Below are 10,095 nucleotides of genomic sequence, written 5' to 3'. Positions count from 1 at the left end.
ATATACACCTTTTTTTCACATTTTCTTTTCAACCATACTTCTTTTCTCTGTTTTTTTTCTTCTTCTTCTTTTTTTTTTCTTTTTTAGCTTAAAAATTTGGCTTGAACCAAAACAAGTTAGATCATGCAACTTTTGCTCCTTATCTTGACACTGGTAAAAAAAAATGGAGGATAATATTTGAAATAGGCCTCAGGGTTAATAAATGTGTTCAATCCAAGAAAAAAAATGGGAAATTAGGCTCAAATATGGCTCTCTAAAGGAAAATATAACAAGGTAGACTCTTTAGAAGTCTCAAATTGTAGGTAAGCCTAAATTTCCCTTATCATATTAAGACACCAATTCAAACAAGTGGTCACAAAATGCATTCACCAGTAAGTTCTAGAATAAATATGCCAAGTTTGATCACACACAAGAATAAAAATGAGCAAGATGTAATGGATTGCTCTAAGGCTCAAAAGCTCACTGGGTATGTATAAACTGTACTATCAAGTCAAATGCATTTTTCAACCAAGAAATAATGAGATACCATCATGTAATTTATAAAACAAAATCAATCATGCTTATCTCCTTCATGCATAAGAAATCAAACCCAAGATGCATTCATAACTTACAAAGTATTCAAGGGTATCAATCAAGATTCAAAGTTTCCAAAGGAGAAATCAGCACATATGAATCACAATACATACTGAGTCAAAAGCATGAAAAAGATGATAAAAATCTTCACCCCCAAACTTAACGATTACATTTAAAGGTAGAAATAGCACAACAAACATGCAACATAGCATCCATCAAGATAATAAGCTGTCCTTAATCAATCCAAAATATAGCAAATCCCCCCAAACTTAAAAATTACATTGACCTCAATGTAACAAAAATATACGAATGGAGTAGACAACGAGGACAAAGAAAATGAAAAGGGGAAAGAACAAAACTGCCCTGAATTTAATATCAATATTGCATAGCGCCAAGACGTTTAGACACACCGCCAAAATCTATATTAAGCCTGTATGAAACACAAAAAGTAATGAGAAAAAAATAAATCTAAAGAAACTAAGATAACATAAAAACAAAAAAAAACTAAAAAAAAAAACTTTGGGTTGCCTCCCAAAAAGCGCTTTATTTAACGTCTGTAGCTAGACGTGGCTCTCTTTTATTTTATTTTTCTTAAGGTGTATAAAACTCCTCAATTTTCTTCGGTCCCTTCTTCCTTGAATCGATGTATCCTAATAGCTCTAGTAGGCTCATTCTCTTTTCATGGGCACCTGAAAGAGAGAAAATTTTATAATATAAATTAGGAAGATTAGAGAAAAATAAATCAAAATCATATTTACAAGACTCTTCAGGATAAAGAAAGAAAAGATGTGAATTAAGAGAATTTTCAAAAAATAAAATAGGAGTAGGCTTTTCAGCCTTTTCCTTTATCACTTGAAATTCTTCTTCCAAATTAGGCTCGTGATCTTTCTTTATCTCACAAAACTGTACTCCCTGGTGTTGCTCAAATTTTTACAACTCAATCTCACTGTCAATGCAAATAGCTTCACGGGTTTCTGCCTGCTCAAAGTTCTCCAACTCATCCCGACTATCAACGCATACAACTTTACAAGTTTCTGCCTCAGTGGTATGGAAAAATTTTTGCTCATGAAGGGCTTTAGTTGAATCAACTATCTTGCTAAGTTGTATTTCCAAATGCTCTATAGCAGCTCCATTTTCTTCAATTGTGGCCTCCATCCTATCAACTTTGACCTTTATCCTATTCATCCTTTCTGATTATTCTGCACAAAGATTTTTAATTCTACATTCCAAAGTATATTCTCGCAATAAATCTTCAAGGGACGAATTTTCCTCACTCTGGTTGGGATCATTTTGGCTCCAAGTACCTTCATTGTCACCACACAAAGAATTTCCATATCTCATATAATCAGAATGATAATAATTAGAAACTTGACTTTCCTGAAAACACCCATAATTAACATAAGAATTCTCATAGTCATAAGAGGGGTAAATTGAAGAATAAGAATTAAATGATGATGGTGGCCCTTGGGTGGTCGAAGACTCCTCATAAGGCCACTCGTAATTATAAAAAGACATTATTTACATAAAGGCATATACCACTTAACCAAGCAACCAGGAAAACAATACACAAAATTAAAAATTAAAAAAAAATCAAGATAAAGGGAAAAAATCAAGATACAAAAAATATATACAAAATAGAAGAAAGAACTCTAAATTAAGACCAAGCAAGTTCTCCACGATATCAAGTGAAACTAAATAATTGCCAATCCCCGGCAACGGCGCCAAAAACTTGTAGCAGAAATTGCTTACCGCAAGTGTACGAGTCAAGCTTTAATAAAGTGGTAAATCAATACCGATATCGTCCTCTGGATTGGGTTTCTAGATCACTCAAGTACCACAGATACAATTGCTCAATTTTATTTAGAGAATCAAAATTAAATGGGAGAATATAATCAAAGAAAATAAAATGCAATAATAAACATAAAAACAATGAGGGAAAGGTCCTAGGGAATTGATTTCACCTATTGAATCTATGAATCAACTAGTTAATTAATCAAGATTGAACGAATTATTAATTCTATAGGCCAAGAACTCTCAAATCTCAACTACCTCTCCCGAGCGCAAGCTAATTCTCCTTACCAATTATGAAACCAATATCCCTATCTAGTTTCTATAACAAGTAAAGGCTTTATTGAACAAGTCTTTTAAGGACCTCTAAAGAACTTCTAAATCTTCCGATCTTAAAACCCCTTTAGTTATGCATCCCAGTTCTAACTCTAAACCACCTCCCCCGAGCGTAAGATTTCAAGTCTAAAATCAATCAATCTATGGCCAGTAGATTCAAGGCATGAAGTGTAGAGAAGCATAAATAGAACATTCATAAACATTCAATCAAGAAAACTAAACAATCAATGCATAAAGTTCAATGGCTACATCAATCCATAAGATAAGAGGTTCAGCTTCTCATATTCAATGTAAAACAATAAAATCACAATGTAACAAAACTAGAAAAATCAAGGGAAAGGAGAAGAAACTATGTTTGGCGTGTCAATCGTCCGTTCCCGAAGCGACCTCCACGATCCAGAGCCTTGAAAATCACTTTTCTAAGCTCTCCAATGGTCTCCTTGCCCTCCAATTTGGCCAAAAAGGCAAACTGCCATAAAACCTCTTCCAAACTCCCCCGTTTCGGCGGCTGCACAACCCTATTTTTATAAAAAGTTGTTGCGGCAGCGCCGTGGCGTTATATATAGGGTCATGGCGCTACACTATTCATAAACGCGAAATTTAAACTTCGGAGCGCCGCGGCGCTCCAGGCTAGCGCTGTGGCGCTATCTCCTCAGGTTGTTAGCTCCAAATCTTGTTGATATTCTATCTTGGTCACTTTGATTCCGATTTTTCTCTCATTTTGATCCAAATATGTCTCGTTTCCTCCCGATGCTTTATTCCTGCAAAATATATCTTATGTGCTTAAATTTGTCATGAAGAAACGAAAACTAACAAATAATTTCAATATAAATCTCATGAAATGTAGCTCACAAAGTGTGCTATCAGCATGATAACAACATGTCATCTGACAAAACATTTGTCTTTATTTCCTTGGCTTCATCCACTTTAAGATTCTTGTAGTGTTTATGAATGACCATTCTTATGGTAGTAAAATCATTCAATCTAACTACTCCCATTCCTCTGGCTATGTCCTTGTTGTTTCCCATAATTCATCTTCCCTTTGCCTTTGCTTTGAACTACCAAAGCTAACTCCATAGAGTTCTATATACCAGAAGTGGATACAAAATTCTTCCCACTTACTTTCCTGCGAATCTCCTCAGCAATTGCAGCATCACAAATATGCGAAAATTTCAGACTCCTGTCCCCCAATGAATTCGACACCGTCATCTTCATCGTTTCCTAACTCTCAGGCAAAGAAGACAACATCTTTATAGCCTTCACCTCCTCTGAAAAGGTGATATCCATCAACTCCAACTAATTCATCAGTTTAGTCACGTCATTTATGTGGGAGTTCACCGATGTGTCTTCGTCCATATGAATGTTAATGTATCTCGTGATGAGGCAGAGAGGGTTTGTCATATCTGTCCGTCAGCGTTTTCATAAGCCCATCACCATTTTCTGACTTGCTACTTAGACTTGTCACATTCATCGACAAGCACAACCTAATGATCGCTGCAACCTGTTCATCCATCTCCACCCATTCCTTGTCTATAATCCCACCGTGTTGTTCCTTCAAGGTTTTGCGTATCTTCTTTTATGTAAAAAGATTCGTCACTTGCATTTTCCAAAACCTTCAGTTTTTCCCAGCAAATCTCAAAACCCCATCGAAGAAGTGATGTGACTTTCCACTGGATCCCATGATGCTGAATACCTACAGCTTTGATACTATTTGTTGGGAAAATTACTTACCAAGAACTTTTCCCTTGCACAGTTTGTTAGTGAAAAACACAATCAGCCATAATAAGAGCTTTGTAGAGCATTTGTGAGACTCATTGTAATATTGTCAACGGTAGTAGAACCCATATATCACGAAAGACTGGACGTAGCTCGTACTTGGAGTGAACTAGTATAAATCTCTGTGTCATTTAGTTCTCTCACATTTTCTTTACTGCATTGGTTTAAACTATGACTTGCTTATAATTGTAGAAGGAGAAAATCCTAGCTAGAGTCTGTTGGGTTGTTTGCATGGAAGACTAGGTGAATAGCACATTGGTCATATTGTTCCCAACATTCGTAGCCTTGAACCCAGAACATATATGCCATATGTAGTTCATAAAATATTTCAAGAGTTGGTAAGAAGTTAATCAACATATTTATCAATGATTAAAATTGTGCTGGAGATAAACTAATATAAGATTCATAAATTCCAGAGAATGACCATGTATAAAAGAACTTCTCAAGTACCCATAGGATCTGAATTTCCTCAGTTTAGAATAAGGAAAAAAAAGGGGCCAAATATTTAGCTGTGATGCCATTATATTTTCATTTATATAGTCAAATATAATTTCTACAAAATACACGTACAAACGTACACGCTCGCAGTTGTTTGCCATCTTTTATAGATGCCATTCCAAATACCAAGCACACAAAAGGGGTTGAAAAGGACTATTCAAATTGAGAATGAAAATTTCTTAGTCTTTTTTTAATTAGGAGCCAAGCTTTGATTGAGAATCAAGAAAGGCATACAAAAAAACCAATAAAATTTGTATGTTTTATCCCCAGCTCTTTTTATGGGAAATTCAGGTTAGAAAAACAAAACGTGTACTTGCACTACACACAGAATATGGGAAATAGAAAGGTAAAATGTGACGATCAGAAATAAGAAAATAGAATGGAGACCAACGTAAAACGGCAAAACCTGTGAAAATGAGATTGGGAAAAGTTTTTGTCTCTAAAGATTGGATTAGATATGTAAGGTTGACGTCAAACCAAACCACACCAAAATTATAAAATAAAACTTTAAATACAATTTTAATTCTCCTACTTTTATCTTTACTTCATTTTGATCCATATTTTTGGAGGCTTCAGATATTCAAGAAGACAAGTCTACTTAAAACAACCATAACTTTTCTCGAAGTTTTACTAGCTCCGCGTATAACTGCAGAGCTGACCTATTTATTACTATATTTGGCCGACCTGATAGAGATATGAGTCTAGCTATTGAAGATATCTGCACCTGCATAAGCAACGTGTTATTCCCGACAACACGCGGCGTTTCACGGGCGGTTGGATGACCATGATGCTACGGTCAGAAGCCTTGTCGGAGATCATTTCTATAAATAGGGATGTCTGCCCTTTATGCATGGTTCTTCGAGAGTGCAAGAGAGATCATCCTTCCAATTCCGATCTAGCAGGGTTCCGAGCTTGGTCATTTTTCCAAACACATATACTTTCAAAATATCTATTTTGGTCCATATACTTTAATTCTGGTTCATTTTAATCATTATACTCTCAAAACGTCCATTTTCGTTCCTATATTTTTAAATTGACCAATCTGGTTTATCTATTTATAAAATTTTAACAAAAATTATATACACAATGGGAATCTCATCAGTACAAATTTATGGTTACATTTTAAAAAGTTTAGTGAGTGAGGTGTGAGATGAAAATGAAAGGATCAAAATTGTCACGTTTTAAAAAGTAGAATATCTAAAATAGACGTTTTGAAAGTATAGAGATTAAAAGGAAGAAAATTGAAAATATAGAAACTAGAATCAATCTTTGGCAGTAAAAATAACTAAAAATCAAAGTAAGGGATGAACTAAATAGAATAAAATAAAGAAGCACAAAACATTATTTGGAAGCACGTAGCTTAATTGAATACCTTTGATGAGATTATAAATATATTCCCAACACTCCACCAATTCCAACATTTTGTTGACTTTTTTTTCCATTATCAAATCAGTGTTGTTTGAATATAATCATCCCCTTTATTTTTATTTCACCTATCACTTCTCTTTCTACTTTAATTATTTTTCAAGCATTCTTTCTCTTTTTAATTCTAAAAAAACATCCTCTAAACTTCATGTTTTTAACCAAACTTTCTTTTAACAAATAGGAATTTAGCCTTAGTTCGTGCTCTTTGATTTAACGAGTGAAAATTACAAGTTCTTTAATAAACCTACAATTTTAGTACTAAAAAAAATAATAAAAAATCCTTCTAATTTTGAATCATGATTTAATAGGAAGCTAAGTATAATTTTTCAATATGCAAGAGATTTACTCATTTCTATATTGACTTTTGAAGGGGTGATTCAAATTTTGAATTATATATAGGCTCCATCCTCTCATTAGTTTAATTTGAGAAAAATTTAGACTCGTTTCTTGTTTATGTTTCTTCATTTTTAATAAAGAAATAGAATTTTATATTTGCCCTAAAACTAATGAATTCAAAGATGATCAAACAATATTTATGTTGTGTATGTTTTATAATAAATTGAAAATGGAAACAAGAAACAAAATACTTGTTTTGATTGTTCCCAAAATTTTTATACAAGTTTTATAATGTTCCAAAAAATGAGAAATAAGAAATATAATTAGTTGCAAAATGCTTAAGTTTCTTAATAAAATTTGGAAACAAGAAACAACAAACAAGAACGGGAACGTTACCAAGGAGCCCTTTGTTTATGGTTAGATTATAAATCAAATAATGGTTAAAAGATCAATGGTATTTACGAACTAAAATATAATTATAGGGGTAAAACAAACATTTGACCTCGTTATATTTACCACCAATTTGTGAAGGGTCAATTTACCTATAATGATTATATTTACCAGCAACATATTAAAAGATCAAATTTATATGACATAATACTTAATTAGTACGTTTACAAAAAAAAAAATTTGAGGAAAAACGTATTACACCAACCTAAAGGAATAAAAGTCAAAATTTTGAAAATTTAGAGGAAAATTTTAAAACTTTTTATCTTATTGATGAACTCATTTATCACCAAAATTTCTACAAAATCACTTAATAGTCGATTTTAACATTCATAGATGGAACGCTATAAATAAATCGCATTAAAATAATAGAAACTAAATCCCAATTTTTAAAATAATAAGAATTAAATTTAAAAAAAAAATTACCTGAGGACCAAAACATATATTTAATCTAACAAGAAAAATGAAAATTGTGTTAAATTTTCTCTCTCTTTCTTCTCCCTTGGCATGAAAAATAAAAAGGAAGATGCTCTATCTTCTTTATCCGTTGGTTCCCACACACATTTTGATTTGATACGGAGATATACCAAAGGAAGACTTTGTAGGAGTCCACTTGTACTTCGTTGATGGAAGATCTTAAAAGAAAAAAACCTTTTTTTTTTCCATTAATTTCCATCTTAAGACTAAATAAAATTGATATGTCAAGCTATTCATTTCTAAATTATATTAGTTAGAAATTAAAGACTTTTGTTGCAAGATTGAGTATCTTTTTCTTTCTGTCCGTATGTACTTCTAACGTGCCACCACAATTGACCTATCATGTTATAATGTTAGTCTCATCTTCACACTAGCAACATTACTGGTATATTTGTCTATGACATTGTAATACGTCACATTTTGCTAGCTCAAACTTAAATACTTTAACTTTTCATGATACAAATAGAATATAAAAAATTAGAAAGAAAATACTAAATATTAGGTTAATGTATATTACTCTTCAGATTTAAAATGTCGATAAAATATAAATGTTAATAGATTTTCTAAGAAAAAAAGAAATGTACAAATAAAAACTTCATAAAAAATATATAATATAATAATTATGCCTTTTTTAAAATAATGCCCACTAGTGATATATATTTCGTTATTTTTTTTTATATTTTATTGGTTTTTTTCGATAATATAAAGATGTTGACGAGCCCTAATTATATGATATATGAAAATGTTTGACATGATGATGGAAATTTAATACCAGGAATAAACTTACCAATATTATTTTAGAAAATAAAAATTCATCTATAAAAGCAATAATTACTTCAAGAAATTGAGAATTATGCTGTATTTACATTAAACTATATTTACACGACAAAATATTACAAAACTATACCTACATATTTAAACTATATAGCGTCCGTTGAGGTAAAGCGAAAAAAGAAGGAAAATGAAAGAAAACAAACAATAAAAATTAAAAAATTAAAAAATAATAAAAAGATTTGGGACAGGTATCCTTCCACCAAATAGGCAAGTATTTAATATTCAGGCACTAGAATAAAAGGATTTGTGGAAGAAATCCTAGAAGTTTCGTTTTTTCTTTTTTAAGTTGGATAATTATGGGATGAGAAAAAAAGAATAAATATATTATAGTCGAGCTAAAATTCAAATTCAAAATCAAGAATAAATATAATATAATTAATGAAAATTTAATTATTTTGCCAAAAATACCAATAAACTAAAATTCCTCAGAATATATAGATAAATAGATATTTTGAGTTTTAAAAACGATGTGGATTCTCAACACTAAGATCTTAATTAATGACCACTAGCATACTAATAGGTCACATGTTGCAAACTTAGTTGTTCTAAGAACGATTAGAATTTTCTAAATTTTGCTATTCTTAACTAGACAATTTATCTTATTAAAGTATATAAAGAGTGTTTTGGACTTAGTATCACATTAATGTGCATATTATTATGTGTACAAGTGTTCGTTGGAGCATCTAACGTTGGAACTTGAATCCAAATCTTGCATCAATAATAACTTAATAATTTAAATATAGATATTTAAATATAGGTTTAAATGTAGATATTTAAATACAAGGAGAAAGAAAGAAGGGAAAAAATGAGATTTAAATAAGAAGAAAAGAAATAAATAATTTAAAAATAATAAAATTTAAGATGAAATTCTGTAATCATGCAGATAAGGTCAACTAGAAATAAAATAAAATAAAAAATAAATAAATGGATAAAAAAAAGTGTATAGTTGTAGAATATGTCAGATTTGTAAATATTTTCCCATTAATTGCATCTTACTTTCAATATCTGGCATAAGTTATTGTTTATTTATTGAGTTCAATATCTGTTATAATAATTTGGAATAAATAATTAATTAAATTTAGTCTCTGCATTTGGAAGTAGTTCTGGGCCGGCCCAGTTCTGCAAAATTGTAGACGCTTTTTAACGATTTTCCGAAAAAGGACCAAATTTGATGGAAAAAAAGAATAAGATGGAGATGCGGGGCATCGAACCCCGTACCTCTCGCATGCAAAGCGAGCGCTCTACCATGTGAGCTACATCCCCTTTTCATTTAAATTAAAATACAAATATAAATAACTTTTTTGTCAAATCAGTACAACTTAACTGGTTAAAGCTCTTTATCTCCGACTTAAAAGACCATGAATTCGAATCTTCACCGCACATTTTGTATTGAAAAAAAAAAAACTAAGCCCCCTTAGAATTAAAATGTTTACTATAAAAGTTATTGAAATCGTAATAAAAAACAAAAATTGGCTGGAATTGAATAGAAATGATATGTATAACAATTATTAAAATATTCTTTTATTATTATATTTACTTATAAATACATTAACTAAAAAGTTTGCTAATATTTTTTAAATTAAAATATAATAATTACTATTTTAT

At 31.1% G+C, this 10,095-nt stretch overlaps 1 non-coding gene across 1 annotated transcript; it reads right to left on the bottom strand.

Moving 5' to 3' along the window:
* Positions 1-9,680: 9,680 nt before the first annotated feature.
* TRNAA-UGC (transfer RNA alanine (anticodon UGC)) lies at positions 9,681-9,753 on the bottom strand. The gene has a single exon. It is a non-coding gene; the product is annotated as a tRNA-Ala (tRNA).
* Between the last annotated feature and the right edge of the window lie 342 nt (positions 9,754-10,095).

This window comes from Momordica charantia, assembly GCF_013281855.1.
Source record: "Momordica charantia cultivar OHB3-1 chromosome 9 unlocalized genomic scaffold, Mcharantia_2.0 BLBB01000009.1, whole genome shotgun sequence".
Taxonomy (NCBI): Eukaryota; Viridiplantae; Streptophyta; class Magnoliopsida; order Cucurbitales; family Cucurbitaceae; genus Momordica; species Momordica charantia.
The sequence above is the reverse complement of the archived record's forward strand: the minus strand, read 5'-3'. Positions and strand labels throughout refer to the sequence as shown.